The sequence below is a fragment of the Hemicordylus capensis genome, chromosome 2 (assembly GCF_027244095.1).
Source record: "Hemicordylus capensis ecotype Gifberg chromosome 2, rHemCap1.1.pri, whole genome shotgun sequence".
In the NCBI taxonomy this organism is placed as follows: domain Eukaryota; kingdom Metazoa; phylum Chordata; class Lepidosauria; order Squamata; family Cordylidae; genus Hemicordylus; species Hemicordylus capensis.
In genome coordinates this window covers 379,488,032-379,511,030 of record NC_069658.1, presented here as the reverse complement: position 1 = coordinate 379,511,030, position 22,999 = coordinate 379,488,032, and the positions used below count along the sequence as shown (strand labels likewise).

The 22,999-nt window shown below is 43.5% G+C and overlaps 1 long non-coding RNA gene across 1 annotated transcript; it reads right to left on the bottom strand.

Annotated features, from left to right (window-relative positions):
• Nucleotides 1–2,163: 2,163 nt before the first annotated feature.
• Nucleotides 2,164–11,974, bottom strand: LOC128345998 (uncharacterized). Its single transcript, XR_008316731.1, has 4 exons — nt 11,846–11,974; nt 8,624–8,769; nt 6,151–6,257; nt 2,164–2,613 (listed from the first exon to the last, which is right to left on the bottom strand). It is a non-coding gene; the product is annotated as an uncharacterized LOC128345998 (long non-coding RNA).
• Nucleotides 11,975–22,999: the final 11,025 nt, after the last annotated feature.

The window sequence follows — 22,999 nt, the reverse complement described above, 5'->3', positions numbered from 1 at the left end:
TCCCAGCAGTCCTTTGTGCGCGTGCGCGCACGTCACAGAGACGTGTGCACGCGCGCAAAGGACTGCTGGGAGTTTTTTCAAGCAACGTCGGGGAAGGGGCGGCAGGGAGGTGTCATGCCGCCCCAATTACTCTTAGGATTACGGCGCCAGAGCGGGAAAGCGGCGGGAGGGGTAAGTAAACCCTCCCGCCGCTCTTAAAGGTACCCCCTCCACCCAAACCGGACCGCCCAGGTCCAGAGCAGTCCGGAGGCTTTTTCAATGGCCCATCCCTAACAAACACTGGGCATGTCCTCTCGGTCCAGTGGCTGTAGTGAACTGTGAGGCGCGCCTGCACAGGCTTGCAATGATCTTCCTCTGAACTGCGCACTACAGCCACTGCGCTGAGAGGACATGCCCAGCAGTTGCTCCTCCTGCTGGGTTTCGGGGGCCTTGTGGGGTGGCTTGTGGAAGGGTTGGTCCAGGTGCCAAAATCACCTTGGTGCACCACTGGTTCCACAACAGTTCAGGCAGGGGTTTAGACCCATGCAGCAGGTGCTCAACTGCCCACATTTTGCTGCACTGTATGTCAGCTAGTAAAGTGAGGTCTAACCAGAGCAGAATTGAATGGGACCATTACTTCTTGTGATCTCAACACTATGCCTCTGTTAATGCAGCCTAAGATTGCATTCGCTTTTTTAGCAGCTGCATCACACTGCTGGCTCATGTTCAACTTGTTCACACATAGTGCTACTAAGTCAGGTATCCCCCATGCTGTCCTTGTGTATTTGATGGTTCTTACTCAACTGCAGAACTTTTCATTTGCCTCTGTTGAACTTCATCTCATTAGTTTTGGCCCGATATTCGAGTCTGTCCAGATTGGATGTAACTTTGACTCTGTTTTCTAAGATGTTAGCTATACCCCTCACATCTTTCTGTCATCTCTAAATTTGATAAGCAACCCCATCATTTCTGAAAAGGCTGACAAGCACTAGTTTTTTTGTTAACAGTCAAAGGGAAATTGGGAGCGCACACAACTCCCAAAGCTGGGTGGGATGCTTGTGTCCCCCGCATTCTAGCAATCGTGTGAACTGCGTTCTTCTCTCTCTTTCTCATAATAGTAGCATTCAGGGTAACCCAGTGAGATTAATTAGCAGTAGCCACCTAATGGCGCAGCAGGGACATCTTGATTAGTGGTTGCTGGTTCAAATCCCCACTGGTGTGTTTCCCAGACTATGGGAAACACCTATATAGGGCAGCAGTGATATAGAAAGATGTTGAAAGGCATTATCTCATACTGCACGGAAGATGTCAGTGGTAAACCCCTCCTGTATTCTACAAAAGAAAATCACATGGCTCTGTGGTCGCCAGGAGTTGACACCGAATTGATGGCACACCTTTACCTTTACATCAGGGGGCATAACTATAATAGGGCAAGGGGAGACAGTTGTCTGGGGGACCACTGCCTTGGGCCCCCCCCCAGAGGCAAGTCACATGACTGACTCCCCTAGCCACTCTCCCGCCCAGGTTCCTTCAGTTGTATTCATTCTCCAAAATTTATGTGAGTGTTAAGACCTGGAGCTACCAGAACAACATGTTTTTCTCTAGTACCATTAAATGACTTGCATCGTCCACAATTTACAAAACCTTTAGAAACTAATAATTTAGGGTGGTGTTCTATTGTGGCACATAGGGTGTGTGTGTGTGTGTGTGTGTGTGTGTAAAACAAACAAACAAACAAACAAATAAATAAATAAATGTACTATGCTTTTTGTTACCACTATTCAGCCTTATTTAAGATTTCTTTACATCATGAGCTGAGCTTCAATGAGTGGGGGGCCCATATTAAAATATTGTCTCTGGGCTCACTCCAATCTTGCTATGCCCCTGCTTTAGATCCAGGACAGACAAAGCTATGTACAGATAACAGCTTCTTGGATAGTTAGAAATGACACTATAGAGCTGTTATCACCTATGATATAGAAGTTCTTTTCCCCCAACCCCATCCTGCCATGATCGATATAAAAAAGGTTATATAGTTTTTCTGTAGGGTTTCACACTGTACCCAACAGTGCAACCAGCAGCAGTACAATCGATGAACATACATTTTGGTGTGACTGTTGTACTGTAGGTGCTTACTGAATAGTGACCATGAGTAATAAATGCACCCCCACACTATATCCAGAGCACTTTTGAAACGGGAAGGTTTTTTTAATTTAATAAAGTACATAAAAGAGAACCCATATCCAGTAATTCCCTCTCATAAATGCCTTGACATTCAAGAGTGTCTTTCCTTCCTTCCTTGCAAAATCAATTAAACTAGTAACTGCTGGAGATGCTTGCAGAAATGCTAGCAGGGTGTTGTAGAAACTGCCGTCTCTGGCACTCCTGCATTGTATGGTGCACACAATTCTGTCTACATGGACACAACATCCAAGAGGAACGTTGTTTCAATGGGAAGTATAAAGAGACTGCCAGATGCAGACAAGCTTCATGTTCTTTTCACAAATAAACAGATGGTAACTATTACACATAACATCATCCCACAGGAAGTTCTTTTCTTCTTCTAAAATGGCGCAGTTTTTACTTGATCTGTTCTTAGCTAGGTTATTTGATTCTGAATGCTGCTGCCAATTTCTGAAAAAGACAAACAGGATTTGCCCTAAGTCACACAATCACAGGGCATACAGGGCAGGACATGAAGCTTGGGCGAGGGCGGGGCGGGGGAGCAATAGAGGCCTGAGCTTGGTATAAATCATCTACATGTTAGGTTGCAGCAGCCACATGGAACAAAGCCCCAGTGGCTCCTTCTCCCTTGCAAAGCACACTCGGGATGGGACAATTTCCACCGGCAAAGGAACGAGAAGGAAGGGAGTGCTTGGCCCTCCCCTGACCCATTGCTTCCCCCTTGAAACTTCCCCATGAGCTGCTTTGACCTTTGCCAGAATTCCGCATCTAGGTTTTCCTCACAAAGGCTGGCCTGGAACTCTACAAAGGAAAGAACAGCTGCAGAAGGGGAAGTTTCCTGAGGAAAGTCACTGGCAGGAGAAGGATTAAGCATTCCGCCCCTTTTCTTCTCTAATGCAAGTTGTCTCCAAGGGCACCGTGCAAGAGAGGAGGGACCAAGGGACTGGCCAGGGCTTTGTTACATGCACCTGCAAGCAGCAAAACACGCAAAACTGGCGTCCTTTGTTACAGCTGGCATGGTGCTTTTTTCTGGTTAACAAAAAATAGCACCTGGTGAAAATCTCACTTCAGAAAGCAAAGCACAAGGGGAAAAATGGACCCTGTAGCAACTACCATGTTTCTATAGGGGAAGAATGGCAGTTCAGTCCCCAAATAGCAAAGCAAAACCAGTTTGATGAGAAAGCAGCAAAGCAAGAGGTCTTGAGACAGTTCTCTAGTACTGAAGAAATACAAGGATTTATTTAAAGAGAAGGTTACAAACAAATGTGAAAAAGCCTGCAGCTTAATTTCAGCTGTAGCTCATGGCTGAAGAGAGAGACCAAAACAAACAGCCATCTCTGGAGAGACAAAATGGAGACTAACACTGGAAGAGCAAAGTGGGGAGGAGCCCAGCACTTTTATCCATGACCCTAAAGCCTACCAGTAGTCACTATGAGACATTGCAGCTGAGAGCTGATACTGCCAGGGTCCTCGTGCCAACAGTTTTCTCTCTCCTATTCAGTTTGCGGCCATGCAAGCTAATGTATCACCCACTGTTGAAGGGCTGAATGATGTTGTTCCTATGGAACAAACTCCTTTCACACAAGTAGCTACGATTTGGGGTAAAGACCTTCAAATATCCTGAATGATAAATGCAGACAACAAGAAGTGTGATGAGGTACTTTTGGCACTTTGTCTCTTCTGCTCTTCAAACATTCATGAATCCATTCTGTTTGCACAGTTCTTCCTAGTTTTGCCTTGTCTAAACTACTTTCCAGCTCTTGCTGCATCACAAAGAGCACTTGATGCAGCAGGCACATGGAGCAAGGTTGCACCAGAATGAAAGCCTGCAGCACCCTACTTCATCCTCCTTCTAGAGTCAAGTCATCCTAGAATAAGTTCTCTCTGAGTGAATACCATTTTGAATACCATTTTATATCCTTTTCTAGCCCCCAACTTCCTATTTATATTTAAGAAATATTTTATATTTATATTTAAGAAGATAAAATTTTGTTTTTATATGGTTGTAAACTGCCTAGAGATGCAAGTTTTGGGCAGTATAAAATATGTTTGTTAAATAAATAAATAAATAAATAAATAAATAAATAAATAAATAAATGTCACATGAAGTCATTGCAAGGTTTTATGGGATCACAATAATCTATTCAGCACATTTGCTGAGCCAATTATGTTAAAGAATACTTAGAGAGGTGGCAATCCAGGTGTACTATATCAAGGGGAGTTTTACCTCTGACATCAGTATTTGTGGTTGGGTCTGCTCTTAAGAAGTCCATCTTTGCCTTTAGTATTATTTTTTTCTACTTTGACAGGCCAGCTGCTCTGTATCACCACAGATCTACCTCCTACCTCTTATAAGACAGGAGCTATTCTTGCTCTTCTTCAAGAAACAATAATGTCATCAGTCCAGACAACCCAAGCCGTTGATGGGCCACATGCTAACATGAAAAGTAGGCAAAAACTCCAGCTGATCTGGGAGAAGTTCCTTCCTATACTCAGACACAATGACCAGGGCAGGGAAACTTAGCACACATTGATGGTTACTCGCTACAGGTTGATACTGTCATTTGTGTGCTGTGGCATTTGCTGAAATCTTAGGTCAGCCCATAAAGTGCTTCTGGGGACATCTGTAGTTTGGGATGCAATGCAGATGCTGTGCTCAAGACATTAAGTTATTTTAATGATTGTGTATCACATATGCTAGTGCATTTCCCATCACAGTGGTCCACCAGGTACCATGGGCTAAGATGTTACTTTGCTCCTGCTTTCCAATCAGGATTACACTTTATGGTAAAGGTATTGTCTCTATTTTAGAACCCACCACAAAACTACCATTACAAGGGAGATAATTATGGAAAGTACACAGTAATGCTCAGATTCTGAAGCCTTTAATGAAACTGAAGTGTTTAATGATGGAGAATTCTCTCCCCATTCACTTGAGGCTTATAGTGTTGGAAGTTAAAGGACTTTGTGCTGTCTCTTGTCTCAGACAGTGGAGGACAGACTAGTAAGTCAGAGGGCTAGAGGGTCAAGACATTGGTCACCCCTTCTCCACTGCTCTGACACTATCCCTTTGGATATGTAGATTGCTAATCTCAGGGATTAATTTCCTTCCTCTCTCTCTTCCCTTCCTGCCCTTCTACCTTGCAACATGGCAAGCTTCTCTCCCTGCACCATGTGTGCAGAGAAGATGCAGAATCCATCTGCATCCAGCTAGATAGATAGATTAGAGATCCTAACTCCTCACTTTCCTATCTAGAATGGAGTTCCTTAATAAATGCCTTATATATTGATCTGAAACTACAAATTGGCTCCAATTTATTTTACTCTCAGCATACACGCATGCCTAACTAAATTCCGCTGTGTTGTGCCTCTGTGCACTCTGCTATAATGAGAAAGGGATTCTCTCACCACAGAGAATTTCCAACATATAGAACATGGCATGTGTGGCCTCATGGTGAGTTTTGAAATCCATAACAATGCATGATGGGATATGGCAAGATAAAAGCCAGAAGACACACTCAAAACAGGAGGCATCCACCAAAGTGTCAACAAGAAGAGACCAAGAAGATGCTTATGAATATGTGTAACTGCAGTTGGATTCAAGCCCCTGAAGAGCATTTTTATCAGAGATATCTTGTAAGGTTTTAAGTAAGCAGTTGCCCTTGAAGAAGGCCTTTTTGACTGAAATGCATTGGACTTTCAATAAAACATCTACAAATAATCATAAGTATCTTGAGACACAGTTGTTTCTTGTTGACAAGAAAAAAAAGTCCACAAACAGAAGTGGTGATGTGAATTCTAATAGTGCATGTTATTTCTGCCACATGCCAAATACATGATATACAGCTGCCCTAACACAAATGTAATCATAGCACACTTTGTGATGCTCAGTATAAACAGTAAGTTAACAATGTTTTGAAAATCATGTAGCCTTACTCCTAAATGTTATAATAGGGCAGGGGAAATCCATTCAAAAATGTCACTCACGTGTAAGATACAGGTGTGTCATCCACCCATCTCCACTCTCTTTCATTCTTATTGACACTAAAACCAATCCAGTATGTTCTTCCATCACTCATGTAAACAAGAAAGTCCTATGCAAAGATAAAAACCAGAGGTATTTGCTCCTTATCTGCTGTCAAAAATTCTCAATCTATGAAGTGACTGCTATGAGGCCTGCATTCCACAGATGTCCATACCAATATGAGTAAATCATGGATATATTGCTGAAACTGTCCCTCAGAGAAGCATATCAGTACAGAAATGCTGGGAAAGGGCTGCCTAGACAGCCACCTAATTGCACAGCAGGGGAGTAACCTGCTTAGAGAGCAGAAAGCTGTTGGTTTGAATCCCCGCTGGTGTGTTTCCCAGAATATGGGAAACTTATATCGGGCAGCAGCGATATAGGAAGGTGCTGAAAGGCATCATCTCACACTGTGTGGGAGATGGCAATGGTAAACTCCTCCTATATTCTACCAAAGAAAAACCACATGGCTCTGTGGTCACCAGGAGTCAACACCGACTCGAGGGCACAACCTTTCCTAGGAATGTATAATTCAGGGCTGGTTTGGACAATACCTTACTGGGCCATGCAATTGGGAAGAGGAAGTGCTGAGAGTGCACTCATTGTAATGTTCTCAGCAGACATACCAAGCCCTTCAGACACGTCCATTTATTGTGTGTGTGGGAAGGGGTTGTTCGTCCAAATGGCCCCTTTACATGCACTCTTAAGATCTGTATTTGTAGCACATATGGAGATGTCATTTGGATGAATAGAACCACACACACACACCCATGTGACACGGATGTGTAGGGAAGGTGTTATCCATTCATCCCCAGAAGATGTCACAACAGGCACACTCTCAGAACATTCCATTCCTAAGCATGTGGGTCAGTAAGGTATCATTGGAATCAGCCCAGAGAGTGACACATCATGTTGGTTGCTGGGATCAGAGTTTCAAACCCTGGGAGCCAGGGATGCACATCGGTTCTGAAACATGGGACATTTGAAGAGAGGGCACATAGTTCATGGGAGGGAACATACTTTGCGGGCCTGAGGTTCCAGATTCAGTCCCTGGCACCTCCAGTTAGATGGCTCTTCCAGAACAGACGTGATCATCTTAATTTATATTGGCCTGCTTGACTCTTTACTGTCCATGTTATCACGTGGCTGGAGCAAGCAAATCATTCAGTTCTATTGCCTGTCTGTCATACTCAGTGACTCTCTGTCACATCCAAGGAACACATTTGTGAATTTAGGTCAGAATCTATTTCAAGCTCTTTTGAATTCCCTATTCGAATTGTTAATCATTCTGTTTTATTTTGGAAATTTTCAACTCATGTGCATGTCATTGTCATTCAGGTCATGATGAGTCCTGAATCACAAGCCCTGATCCTGAGACACTGATTGGTTCACTCACTGGTGTGTGTGTGTGTGTGCGCGCACACGCACGCGTGCGTGCAAATTTCTCTGCCAATTGCAAATGTGCAAAATTCTAGTACCCAGAGAATTCAGATTCAGTTGGAGCTTCCTGTGCTCAAGTCTTTTGGAGGTTGCTCACCTCCCAGGCCCCAGAAACCAGCTTTGGAAAATGGAATTTTAACTCTTAAAATCATGGAACTACATCAGTGTATCTTTTCTCTTTATATCAGCCATAAAGGTTACTGGGTAAACCTAGGCCAGTCACCATCTCTCAACCTAGCCTACCTCACAGGGTTGTTGTGAGGATAAGATGCAAGGACTGGCCCTGGTATGCCTGCGGTCCTTGGAGCTGTTTGGGAAAGAAATGCAATTAATAGTATTGGTGGCAAATCTATTGATAGATAGATAGATAGATAGATAGATAGATAGATAGATAGATAGATAGATAGATTCTGCCAGAGATCTAGGAGAACCACTGCTAGTGAGAAGACAGAGACAATGAGGGGCTAAACAGATCAAAAGATCTGACTCAGTATAAGCAGCAGCTTCGTATGTTAATTTATGATCCATTTTAATGTGAACATACAAACATACAGGTCCGGTTCACTTTCACATAAGGGGATAGCTTTGGGAGTGTGTGCTCTCTTTCCAAACTTTCTTTACCCCAGTAAATGGCCAATTCAGTCATATCAAGCTGTAACAAACACCATACATAAGGCAGAATTTCATTCTAGTAGAAGTTACAGGCTTCGTAGAAAAGTGTCTGGCTACCACTGACTAGAAATTGATCTGGACAGTTGTCATTCCAGGCACCAAGAATGGAAATGAATTAATCCTTTCTATGCAATTACACTTAGCTGCTGTTTTGCACGCTACCTCCAGTCTCCAGCCCGTGTTGAGGTTGTGCCATTATTGTTCTGAAAACTCAGAGCCAAGGGTGTTTGTAAGTACAGCTATCCCAGGTAGCAGAAGACAAGTTCCTTATACATGATGCCCAACACTTCCATTTGCTATATGAGACACACAGGAAAGACTCACCTGTTCTTTTTCATTGTCAATCACTACTAGATCTGCACCCAAGTCCTGGCATGTGTGTCTGGCGCTTTCCCAGTCCCGATGTGTGGGGGAGTAGTAGTAGCATTTCTCCTGGAATGCGTGCCAATCAAGTGCGCATGATGGAAAACCTGAAATACATGGAACCTTGGAAGAATACAGCACAGAGTGGATGCATCCAAATTGTTCCATTGTTCATAGGATATTTTCATGATTAGCACCACATCATATACTACCATAGATGGACATCCCGGATATGCACACACATGGTCTAGAAATGCACACACATGATCTGGAAGTATTTTTGGCTCACCATTATCTCTATATATAATTCTTTAATGCGTACCCGTGGCTAATCCTGTGTGTGGCAGCTCTTGCAAGAGTTCATGAGCAGAAGCACTGTGGTGATTGGACAGTGGAGATTCCATATGCAGATAGGGAGGAGGAACCTGTGATGGTTAAGGTCAGTTGGAATGCAACTGTTACTGGTTGGAAGTTGTTCTTGATTGTAGAGGAGAGGAATCTATATATATAAAAGGTAAGTGGGCAGAGGTCTGTGAAGAGAGGGGGTGTGAGGGAGGGAGGACCCCCGTCAGGAGAAGGAGGCTGCTGTTGTGTGAATTAGATGAGGAAACAAGGTGAATAAGATCTGCTAACTCACAAAGGGAGAGAAAGAGGGGTGGGAAGAAAGACGAAGGGAAAGTGTGTGTGGAGGAGAGAGAAACAGAGAAAAATAAGGTAGGGGAAGAGAGAAAGAAGAAAGGGCAAGGGATGGGCCCAAGCCTATCAGCAGCCTGAGGGGAATGAGCAGCCATGGCAGCACCTATTGGCAGCAAGGAAGGGCCCAGTCAACCACAGCTGCAGTTTGGGGCTACCAAGGCCATTGACAGAGGCAGGCAAGCGAAGGGCCCGTGACTGTCAGCGGCCATGGCAGTGGCGGCAGTGAGGAAGGGCCTGGTCAACTGCTGCTGCTTCTGTGGGAAGGAGCAGGATCGGGGCTCAGGTGAGAGTGGGAAGGTCTCTGGATATAGGGGGCTGCAGCTTGGCCAATAGGTGCCAGCAACGCTACACTGGCGACCAAGAGAGGTGAGGGGGGTGGAAGCAACAGGATGGAGGAGGAGGAGCAGAAATGCAGCTCAGGTGAGGGTGGAGAGATCTCTGAGGTGAGGGGGGCTGTGGCAGGGGGTGAGGGGAGCAATAAAGTACTAGGGGGCAGATGCTCTGCGCAGGTTAAACTAGTTGTTGTTGTTGTTGTTGTTGTTGTCATCGTCATCCGACATACCTAGCAGTGCACCATCCACTGAAGAGGGACATGCATGCACAGCTTGAGAGCTAGCTAAGAGCCTGTTTTCATGGGCAGCGGAGGCAGGGAAGGCTCCATATACACTCAGCTGTGCATAATCACTGCTGTGTCGCTACTGTCATTATTCCCAATGGCAGCAGTGGCACAGCAACGATTTTACAGCTGATTGTACACTGAGCTGCCTGCATTGTACACTGGAGAGCTGCAACCTCCTCTGCCAGCAAGAACAGGCTTTTGACTGGCTTTCAAACCATATGTATGTGTCCCTCTTTGATGGACAGTGCACTGTGTGATATGCCAGACATCATATCATCATCATCATCATCATCATCATCAGTTTGTTATCAACATTAATTAATTCTCAACAAGAAGTTCACAAAGTGGCTTATATGGTAAAAGGAGTGAGGAAATAGGAAAACGAATGAGAAAACAGTTTGCTGTACCAAAGGGACTAACAGTCTAAAAAGAAACAGCTATTGGAGAGATACCATGCTTCGTTGAATGGAGATGGTTGCTCTCCCCTAGATAAATATGACACAACCACCAATTTAAAATGTGCCTCTTTGCCCAGTTAGCAATATCCATATTATATTAAGCAACTTCACCCCCTCCCCGCCAAGGGATTGCCCCATTTCAAGTCTGGTACTTGGGTCATTAGACTGGCATGAACATATCTTATCATGATCCAGGTTGATGTCAAGGCTTATTGATTCACATCAGAGCTTAAGATTCAATACGTTAAAGGTTATTGAATGCAGGTTCAATGTAGAGATGTGTACCTGCTAGCTTTTGACCTAGCAGGGTAGGAGCTAGGCTAACCTCCTCACTCTATCTTCCTTAGGAAAGAGAGTTCAGTCCCCTCTAGAAAGGGAGCAGCAAGTCCAAGGAAGCAGCTGAAGCCAACAGTCAGCTTTCCACATCAGGGCTTCTGAACCTTTTAAAGGTTGTATAGAGTTTTAGCAGCTGAATAGCTTGTCACAGTGCTGCAGGGGTCCAAGGATTCAAAAATCCCCTTCTCTAAAAATCCTCAGGGTACAGGAGCCCTAATATGTACAGGATAGCCATCCTCAGGGGCGTAGCAAGGTTGGAGTGGGCCCAGAGACAAGATTTTAAAATGCCCCCCCCCCAAAGTCCAGGGCCTCCGCACACCCCAGGCCCCCAAGGATTTAAGTCTGATATTCCAAAATAAGTATGCTGCCTGCAAATACATTTCACTGAATACACACACACACGTCACAATATATAGTGATATACATTGAGTACTATACATTTGTATTACTTTTAATTCCTAGAACACACTAGAAAGATGAATGATTAAAATGGGCCCCTCGCTGCAGATTAGCAAAGGAGACTTTCAACCATGCAGGGTGAACCTATGTTTGTTTTCCCAGAATTCTGAACAAATTCAGTCAAGTTTGATTGCAGGAGGTTTTTCACAGGAGGCTTTTAAAGCCCTTTAAGACACATCTCCTCTGGAATGGAGGTGCTGCATTCACATGTTGGCCAGATTTACCCGGAAGTCCCTGCAAGTTATTGGGGAGCAGTTCACACACAAGAAAAATAAAATAAAAGCACCACACATGCTTCACAGTTCTCACTCAGACCTTCTGGGTTGCAAAACAACTTGAACATAAGTGCATTTATAAATGAATGAATGAATAAATAAAATTAATAAAATACTGTTCCAGAAGTTTTTGCAATTTTCTGCCATGAAACAAGCCACTTATAGGACTTTTTAGATAGTTTTTTTTAAGTCAGCAAATTTTCCAAGCTGTTTCAAAATAAATATTCAGAGACTTCTCGGTCCCTCCCCCCCCCCCATATCCAAGCCCTATGGCAAGCAGATCCCTATATATGGGGGGGGGGGCGGGAAAGGTAACCACAAAAAGGAGTTCACACTCTACCTGGCAAATGCTGGTCTGGGTTAAGCAGGGCAGCAAGGGCTCTTCTGCTGCAGAGAACACTCTGGCTGCCTCCTCCTTCCTGGCTTGCTTGGGCCCTACTCGAGCTCAGGCTTCACTGCGGCCTACACGGAGGCCTCCTGGAAGCCCCGCCCACCCGCCGATCAGCTGAGAGGCGGGAGAAAAGGAGCTCTTGGCAGCTTGCCTGCTGCTTCGATTGCCGGCCAGCAGAACAAGCAGGAGAGACGGCGAAGAGGGCAAGTGGCTGAGAGGCTATGGGGCTGGGCAGGGGGCAATGAGGAGTCACATGAAGTGCCTCTGGGGTGCCCCTCCAGGCAGTGGGGCCCCCAGACAACTGTCTCCCCTTGCCCTATCATTGTTATGCGCCTGGCCATCCTTGCCACATTTTATTTGTCGCCTGCCCTAAGACCCCCTCACTGAGCACAGAAGCATAAATATGGTTGATTCAGCACACAGGAATTGTTCTTTGCCCCTATCGTGGTGCAGAAGACACAGACTCAAGGCAAGCTTCAGGCCAGGACTTACATCTGAGCAATGTCATCACAAGGGCAACCTCTGTCATAATCAGGGAAAGAATTGCCAGGCTGCAGACAAAGATGATGGGTGTTCCATTGCCACATCTCCATTTGTCAACTCTGGATGCAAACAGAACTGCAAATAACCAAGAGCAAGTACAAATGTTAGAGCAGGAATAGCTTGTTTCTGTTGCAGCACTATTTTTGCAGGGAAAATGCAGGCTGCAGGCCCATCTGTATTTGTGATAAAGGGAACAGGAGCTTATAAAGATGGTGGCTAGTGGGGGTGAGTGAAATGTACAGCCTATCTAGATAATGTTGGAATATTATTTGCAAATAGCTTTCAACAGCCAAAAATCATGATTGGTTTGCACAGCACTTAACTATGATACAAGCTTTATCAATGACGCTTGCAGCTGTTAACCCCCAGGCCTTGAGGATATTTTATGATGGCACTGCTTAAAGGAATGTCTCAACAGGGAGGGGAAAGCCAAGGCCGCATGCCAGATGTCTCGATAGTGTAAGTGGGAAATATAACACTTGGAAGCAAATTAGAACCTTTGGGGTTAAAGTGACACTTTGGCTTGTATACAATGCGCAGGTGCGAAAGTTGTTTACTCCAGAGTATAAAAAGGAGAATGGCCTGCCAGACTAGGCAGGCAGCCGCACCTCAAAGCTTTTGTTAGCACTAAAAATAAAGCTTTGTTTGAAACTTGATATTAGTGTCCGGTGAAAATACCTAACCAAGAGATGAGCGAAATACAGGGAGTAATCTCTCTTCTAACAATAAGGAGCAGAGATGGTTGTTTAGGTCTTCTTCTGCTTTCCTCATAATGGAACACCTGACCAGAGCAGCTTCAAAATAAACTGAAGTCAATTTCAACTAAGCACAAGAAAGGCTGTTACACATTTTCTAGTGCAGTTGTGAAAGCTAGTTGTACCTCTGACATCCAGTAAGGGTTGTGCATATTTATACATTCTATATTGTTAGATTTTCCCTGAAATATTTAGAGTATACAGGTGCCTACTCAGCAGGACTCTAAAGCCAGGCATAAGTGTTTAATGCATCTCTACATCCAACACAAAAACACAGAACCTGGCATCTGGCACCAAAAAAGCAAGAACTGAGCTTCTTGTTTTTGCCATCTTAAAGAAAAACTTGTGGCAGCTTGTCAGTGTGTGATGAGAACTCCAAGAGGGGCTGGGTTGGGCATCCAATAAACAGGAAGTGGAGCCCCCTGCTTTTCTTCCTGCTCTTCTTATAATTAACATTCAACATACCTGAGCTGTAACTTATATAGATTGTCCCTACTACTCTCCCTCTACCTCTGGTTTCCAAAAATTACAGATATTTAAATATATATAAAAGAGCCAATATAAATACAACATAAGTACTCGAAGCTGTTTACATAGCAAAAGAAATAAGAAGACAATAACATGTCCCAATGGGGCTAACAATCTTAAAAAATAGAATCTTTACCATCATTAAAGCCTAATTCTACAGCCCCATCACTAGCTTTTATGACAGGTATATTAGGAGTCACAAATAGGCAATGGATGAACCTAGGCACTGTGTGAAATAAGGCTGCTCTGGTTCACAAGATAACATCAATGCTTGCCTCATCATCACATACGAAGAGGCTGAAACCGCCACTCTGATTGAAAGGAAGCATCCTCATATCTGCTTCAGCAGGGTCTCATTTTGAAGATCACTCCATTTTAGTTGCATTCTTTTGTGCACCCAAATTCACACATGAACTCTCAAGGCCTTGATTTATGAATGTCCAGGCTCCAGCCATTCTCGTGCTATATGTGAATTCTCCTACAAGGTAGTTCAACATTGCTTTTTCATTACTTACATTTTACTTACACCACACCTTCCCCACACTATTCATATTCAGATATTACAACCTTTCTAATGCTCACCATTTTCAAGAGAAACTGATGCCACTGCAGCTGTTTGTGTGAACAGGAAAAAATGCAGTTATCAAACCATTCTGATTAAGAACCACATTTCAGAAAAGGATAATTCAAACTAATCATGGCTGTCTCCAATATCACATGTTACATTTTGAGATCATTCACATGACCTTTGAGAGCACCAAAGGGGCGGGAGGGGGGGAAGGCAGGATAGCACCTGGCTTCCCCCCCAATGATCTGGCGTGTGAGCTCGTGAATCCACACGACTGGCGCTTTTATGAGCTACGCAGCATTCTAGAGGCAGCCCAAGCATTCACACAACCCTGTTCTGGGGTAAAAGGACACACTTGCATACTCTTGCACACTTGGGTAAAAATCCCAGGCTACCTGGGAGGGCAGCACCAGGATCGGCCTTGATCCCAGCGTGCTTCTGCTTCACCTCCCAAATCTGCACTTTCCTTTCTCTTACTTTCATAGAATCCTGATCTCTCAGTGCTCATGAAGTATATCCTTCCATTAAGATATTTGCACTGGCCATATGTTCCACAGTCTAACACGGGCAGTAGCAATCCACACAAGCTGCAGGCTCCTGAAAAGTGCCGGTGGCCTTGTACTTTTGCACAAGAAGTGGAAAAGGTGCAGAAGAGGGCAACCAAGATGATCAGGGGCCTAGAGCACCTTCCTTATGAAGCAAGGCTTCAACCAGGGGCGTAACAATAGGGGGGCAGGCAGGGCACGTGCCCTGGGCGCCAGTCTGGTGGGTCACGTGGGGGGGTGGCAAAAAGTGGCATGCCTCCCCGACCTCCCCTGGATCGCGCGTCAGTGGCGGGCGGTAGCGGGAGTGAGCGCGGCAGCGGCGGGAGTGAGCGCGGCAGCGGCGGGCGGCGGCGGGAGTGAGCGCGGCAGCGGCGGGCGGCGGCGGATCGCCGAGTGCGGCGGTGGCGGGCGGCAGCGGATCGCCGAGTGAGGCAGTGGCGGGCGATGGCAGATCGCCGAGTGCAGCAGAGGGCACTCGGCGATCCGCCGCCGCCCGCCACTGCCGCACTCGGCGATCCGTCACCGCCCGCCACCGCCACACTCACTCCCGCCGCCGCCTGCCACTGCCACACTCACTCCCGCCGCCGCCCGCCGCCGCCCGCCGCCGCCACGCTCACTCCCACCGCCGCCCGCCAACGCCGCGCTCACTCCGGCCAGGGGGCCGCAGGTATGTGGGGGGGCGGGGGGAGGGCGCAATTTGAGGGGCAGAGCTTGCCCTGGGTGCCGTTTCCCCCCGTTACACCTCTGGCTTCAACATCTGGGGCTCTTTAGTTTAGAAAAGAGACGACTACAGGTAGACATGATAGAGGTGTGTAGAATTATTCATGGAGTAGAGCGAAGGGACAGAGATAATGTTTTCTCCCTCTCTCACAACACTAGAACCGGGGGTCATCACATTAAACTGAAGGTTGGGAAATTTAGGACTGACAAAAGGAAGTTCTTTTACACACAGCGCATAGTTAATCTATGAAATTCTCTGCCACAAGATGTGGTGACAGCCACCAGCATGGATGGCTTGAAAAGGGGCTTAGACAAATTCATGGAGGATGGGTTCTATCAATGGCTACTAGTCTGGTGTCTATGGGCCACCTCCAGCCTCAGAGGCATGATGCCTCTGAATACCAGTTGCAGGCGAACAACAGCAAAAGAGAAGGCATGCTCTTGCTTCTTGCCTGTGAGCTTCCCAGAGGCATCTGTGTAAAACAGGATGGTGGACTAGAGAGGCCTTGGGCTTGATCCAGCTGGGCTGTTCTTATATGTAATGCAAATACTTCAGCTAGTTTGCATTCACTTTGGAAGCACTAGTTAGATCAGAAATACATCACTGATGGCCATGCAACATGTTTCTGCTGTGACTAGTGCTTCTGGAGTATGGGTGTGCTAGCGGAAGTATTTCATTGCTGTCTCCCTTTCCCCAAACCGTTCTTCCTTCCCTTTAATTCATTTTTTAAAAATAGAATTTTAATTTTCAAATTAAAAAGCAGATAAAGGAGAGATACAACAAAGTGTTCGGAAATATCAAGCAATACAAATTATGGGGAAAAAGAAAGAAACAGCAACCTCTTCCCTCACTTTTCACCACCCATAGTTTGGTAACTGAATGAAGAAGCAACTTAACATTTCATAATTACAGATAAGAATGATAAAGAACCAATTCTATTAAGTTAAAAAAAATCATTTCTATGAAAATGCCAAGTTAACCGACAGCTAAACACCCTTTCCCGCAATGTTTACCTTATGCAGTGTTTACCTTGTGTACACAAAAGTTCATAAATCAAATCCTGACATTGGGAACAAGTGGAGACCTTGTTGAATGTTGTAATTTATAAAAGGCTCCCAAACAAACATAAATGACTCAGAAGACAAACCCTTCTTGTAGGCTGAGACTTTCGAAATTGATGCATAATCCCATAATTTCAAAAACCGATCGTTTAAAGAGGGAATCACTGGTATCCGCCAGTTTGTGGCAAATATTATCCTTGCTGCGGTAATCATATATAGAGATAACTCATTAAGTTTAGAAGAAATGTAAGGTTTTGTCATACTGAGAAGAAATATTTCTGGAAGAAAAGGAAGCTTAACCTCTAAGATTTGTTCGATTTTCTTATGAATTTGCTTCCAGAACAGTTGAGCTTTATCACAGCTCCATCACATATGATAAAATGAACCAGGATGCTGGTTACATTTCCAGCAATTCTTTGAAAATGAGTCATCTATTTTGTTAATTGTCAAGGGAGTTATGTACCATCTAAAAAACATCTCATACCAATTTTCTCTTAAGTTATTGCTCAGGGTAAATTAAATGTTCTTCTTCCACTGATATTCCCAATCAGACATATCAATCGACCTGTAAAATTCTGCATCCATTTTATCATGCATTCTTTAATCTGTTCGGTCTCTGTGTCGTATCTCAGTAACAATTTATATATTCTACCTAACAAGTGATCCATATTTCGAGTGATGAGATCCTCATAGTCAGTTAATTCTCTGAGCTTTCCACCCTGTATCTGCAACTCCTTCCATACTATCGAACTGATCTGGGTATGATGAAACCAAAATGAAGAATGCGGCGGTTGTTCAAAAGATTTACTTTGGGCTAGGCATTGGGTTGAACTATGCAGAGTATATGAATTCTCTCTCCAAAATTTATACTTGTCCGAAGATTCCTCTTCATAGAAATAAACATTCAAGATTGAAGTAAAAGGTGATAGCCTTGGGCTTATTATTTTTTGATATTTATCCCAGACATATAAAAGACTTTGCCGAATGGCATGATGTTGTATCTCCGGATCTTTATTGAGCTTGTAATCCACAAGTAGTCCTCTAGAAAGACCAGAACATTCCATTCCAGTAAGATAACCGTAAGGGGATATAATCCATTCTGAAATCCAAGTCAAACAGCTGGCATAATAATAGAGTTTCAAATTAGGAACACCTAGTCCACCTCTTTCCTTTACATCTTGCATAACCTTAAATCATATTCTAGGTTTTTTAAAATAATTTCAGATAAATGAATTGAGCTGATTCTGCCATTTATTCGATCTCCTATCTTCAATCTTTATAGGGATCATTTGAAAAAGAAAATTCATCTTGGGCAGTACATTCATTTTTATCGCAGAGATCCACCCGAGCCAAGAAAGGGTCAGCTTTTTCCATCTGTCCAAATCAGCTGCAATAGATTTCCAGATTTGCATATAGTTGTTTTTAAACAGATCTTTGTTATTCTTAGTGAGATTTATCCCCAGGTATTTTATTGGCTTCTTCTTTTTTTGTACTCCTAAAATGTTAGAAAATTTTTCCATTTCCTCCTCCATAAGGTTCCAAGTCAAAATTCCTTATTAATCTTGTAACCAGAGACAGACCGTACTGATGTATCTGTGTCAACAGTGTGTCAAGAGAATCTTCTATCTGTGTTACAGTAAGGAGTATGTCATCTGCATACAATTTTATTTTATGTCCTTGGCCAACTGCATTGACACCCCAGATCTGTTGCTCCTGTCGGATTTTAACTGCCAGGGGTTCAAGAGCAAGTATAAACAAAAGTGGAGAGAGTGGGCATCCTTGTCTGGTTCCTTTGTTAATGTAACACTTTTGAGATAGTAGCCCATTTACTATTATTTTTGCTGACTGTTGTTGATATATACTATGAATCCAAGATAAAAAATTGGAACCACAGTTCATTTGCTCTAAAATTGAAAACAGGAAAGACCATTCCAAATGATCAAAGGCTTTTTCAGCATCTAGAAAGAGCATAGCTGCTTTTGTACATGTTGCAGTTATTTTGTCGATTGCCTTCAAAACGAATCTTGTGTTATCTTTCACAAGCCGTTTTGGGATAAAACTGGTGTGGTCTGAATGGATTACCTCAGACAGAAAGCCTCTTAGTCTCGCAGCAAGAATGGAAGTAAAAATGTTGTAATCCACATTCAAAAGAGATATTGGCCAATATGATTCAGGCTGAGTTGGGTCTTTCCCATCTTTATAGATTAAGGAAATGAATGCTTCTTGCCAAGAAGCAGGTAAAGCATAGTGAGATAATATCGCATTCATTACTTCTGTTAAAGGGCCAATAAGTTTTTCTTGAAACTTTTTATAGTACAATGGAGATAAGCCATCAGGGCCTAGCAAGTTATTCTTAAGGTTTGTTATTGCTGCTTTAGTTTCCTCCATGGATACGGGTTTGTTAAGACAGCTCTTATGTTCTTCCAAAAAAGGATTTATTTGTATATCTTCTAAAAATTGTCTTATTTTTTGAGGGTCTTTCTTATCTTCTTTGTAAAGTTTAGAGTAATATTCCACGAATTGTCCAGACATTGCGTCATTAGTCATAACAAATTCACTACCATTCCAAATCGACGTTATTGTTCTCTTTTCCTGCTCCTTTCTTAGCTGATAGGCTAATAGTTTGTCAGGTCTGTTGCCTTTTTCAAAGTGTTTTTGTTTCACATAAGTCATATTCCTAAATATCTCTTTAGATTCTATGAGGTCCATTTGTTTTCGGAGTTCTCTAATATTTTGCCAGATATCCTGAGAATGGTTGGTCTAATGGAGAATTTCTAAACGACTCAGTTCCTTAAGTATCTGGTCTCTTTGCATTTGCAGGTCCTTCTTCCTTTTGGACGATTCAGAAATAAAGATTTGCCTCATAAAGGCCTTACTTGAATCTCATACAGAAAAAATGGAAACATCTGAAGTCTTATTTCTTTGGAAAAAATGTGACAATTCTTTGTTACATTTCAGAAGCACTTTCTCTTGTTGTAACAGAAAATTATTCAATCTCCACCTCCTCGGTCCATTATTCGAATATTGAAACGTTACTATCAATGGATTATGGTCGGCGTATGTGAGAGGTGCAATTTCTACATCTTGTATCCTCGGAAGTATTGACTTTGAGACCATACACATGTCAATTCTAGAGTATGATTGGTGAGGTTGAGAGAAAAAGTTAAAATCTCTTTCTAGAGGATATTTATGTCTCCATGCATCTTCAATCGATAGTAGTTTCATACACTCAATTAGATTCTTAGGCGGCTTTCCTGAGTTTACTTTATGTTGTCTGAACTTGTCCAAAAATGGAGAAAAAACAGCATTCCAACCACCGGAAATTAGGAGTTCGCCCTCGGCAATCCATCATCGACTGAAAGAATGTTTGGTAAAATTGAGCTTTGTTATCATTCGGGGCATATACAGAAACAATAGTGATTTTAGTTTGTTGGGTAGTACGAAATTTCAGTATAATAAATCAGCTGAGATCATCTTGCGTTTGTTTTTCTAGAGTCCAATTCAAATTTTTAATATAGATTACTACTCCATTTTTCTTCTTAGGGCTGGAACAGGGGCGTAGCTATAATTGAGCAAAAGGGTTCAAAGAACACGGGTCCCCAGCTCCTGAGGGCCCTCCAGCTCCACCCCTCCCTATTTTCTTCATTATCTCCCTCCCTCTGGGGTGCCGCCAGAGAGAGGGATGAACACGGGCCCCCTCTCTCCTAGCTACGCCCCTGGGCCGGAAGCAACATACCTGTTACACTGGCCCAATATCTTACAAGATAACAAATTAATATTGCTTGTTTTAATGTGCGTTTCCTGAAGACAAATTATATCGGCTCCTTCCTTCTTCAATTTTGAAAAGAACTTCTTTCTCTTTGACGGGCTATTTAACCCATTAATATTTATTGAAATCAGTTTTTTAGGATAAGTCATCTTCTCTGAGATCTACAGGTACAACTGATTGGTAGACTAAAAGGCAGAGGCCTGCTCACTTTTCTGTTCTTCCGGAAGATCGTCAGCCGGCTGGTTTGGAGCGGTCGTATCTGGAATGTGTAAAGATCCTAGGAAGTGGGTAGCATCCAAAGGTGTGAAAATCTGTGCCTTCCCCTGATCCAAGAACACTTCTAAACAGAAGGGAATATGCCACCTGTAGCTTTTTTTCTTTTCTTGAAGTACGGTTGTGAGGAATTTCAGTTCTCGCCGTTTACGTAAAATATCAATTGGAACATCTGGAAGGATTTGTAAATGAGTATTATGGTATTCCAAGGAAGATCTTCTTTGCACCTGAAGGATTGTTTCTTTGGTATTTTTACTTAGGAATTTAACCAGAATATTTCTGGGAACTTTTCTCTCCCGTGAATATCTTAAATTCAATCTGTAAGCTTCTTGAATGTCCAAGGGGCTTTCAGAATTTAGGTATTTTTGATGCAAAGTCTCGAGAGCAGCTCGAAGGTCTCCTTTCCCAAATTCCTCTGTTAGCCCACGAATTTTTAAGTTGGATGATCGTTGCTGGGATTCAAGGATTTCAATTTGATTCTCTAATCGCCTAAAATCAGCTTCTCGAGATATTTTCTCAGCCGTTATGTCCTCTTGTTTTTGGCAACTTCAGAGGAAAGGTGACCATGTTCTGTAAGTTTTTGAGTAACTTCATCAAATCATGAGGTGACCTCTGACCGGAAACTGTCAAATTTGGCATCTAGGCCTTGAATCCAGGATGAAACACTCTGTAATTCCTTAAGAAATGCCTCTCGAAATTTAGAAAAAGAAGAGGATCCCTCTGCAGTTAACGGGCTTTCTGGAATGTCAGGGTCCTCATCAGAATCTTTCCTGGACTTTGTTGATTTACCTCTTTTATGCATTATTCTGATTTGCACCAAAATATCTGTCCATAGGACAAAAATGGTATCCAAAAGGGATCTCTAATAAACAAGTTCCCTAAATATGGGTTAATCCACAGCAGAGTCACAGGGAAATATAGCGAGAAAAGTGGGGGGGGGAAATGTGTGTGTGTGTGTGTGTGTGTGTATTAGTGTATCCAAATGAACTCCCTATTCCTGATTGAGTTTTAAAGCTGTTTAAAATACAGGGAATATCCAAATTCAATCTACCAGTAAAATTGTCTAATATAAATGAGTTCTATCCCATGTTCATATATAGTTAAGAAAAAGGAAAGAAAACCAGTTTGTGTCCCATGTATTTACCTATATGCCTTTAGATCTGTGGATTTCGCTATTACCAAAAGTTTAAATCACCACTCTTCACTGACAGGGAACAAACCAGTTACAACCTCATATACAATAGACATAAAACAGTTTCAGTATGCGAATATGAGTAAACTTAATAGGTGTGCATTTATCTTAAAGCTTCAGCAGAGACCAGTAAGTTCAATGGGACAGGTATTTCCTAAGTATAAAGTAAAATGTATATAATATTGCTAGCCAATTCATGTTGCAGATACTGAGGCTCTACACACAATTGGTGTGTAGAGCCGAGAGGGCTTTGGCGGAGAGAGTGGGTCAAGCCCACTCTCTCTGCACACAAGCAGTAATTGAGCCCTGGGTAGCCGGATTGGCCGCCCACATGATAACCGGCTCTGTCACTGAGCCAGTTGGGGCTGTAGGGATTGGGGGTCATCCAGCCCTGGAAGTCCCAGAATGTCCCTTGTGAATGTGTGGGGCATTCTGGGGAGACCCCCGAGGCCAGGAGGCTTGTTGTAGCCTCCCGGTCAGGGGGCTCCTCATGAGTCGCTGCGGTGCAGAACCATGCCATGGCGACTCATGATCGGGAAAATGGGGTTAGTGGAACACTTGCTCCGCTAACCTCATTTAAGGGAAGGGCTACTTTGAACCACTGGGCTTGCCCATGAGCCCAGTGATTCTCACAATAGAGGAAAACCAGGCTGGGCTCCCTTAGCCCAGTTTTCCCCCATCGTAAGAATAGCCTCAACACAGAGCCCCTCTAAACCACATCAAAGAGGAATTTGAAACCTTGTTTCCTTCCTGGCTGTTCTCATTGTAGATTGATTTAAATGGCAAAAAATATGGCTCAAACTTTAAAGTATGCATACAGAGAAACCTCAGTAGATATCTGCATGCCTTTTGTATGGTATAATGGCTTCACAAGGATCTTCCATATATGCTACTTCCTTCTTGTTCTGACAAGAAACAAACCAGTTATAAGTATTTAAGTGGTTCCCCATTATAGCCTATGGCTGATGCATTGGGGAAAGAGAGAAGGATAATTGAGTGTCATTGCAGCAGCAGTGGCTGCCTCCATACCATCTTGGTCAGGTTGCAGTTCCTAAATAATCCACCTCATTCTCCTCCTTTGTTCCCCTATTGTGTAGGGTCTCCATTGCATATATCAGTTTTGTGCTTTTATCACAACCTGCATGATT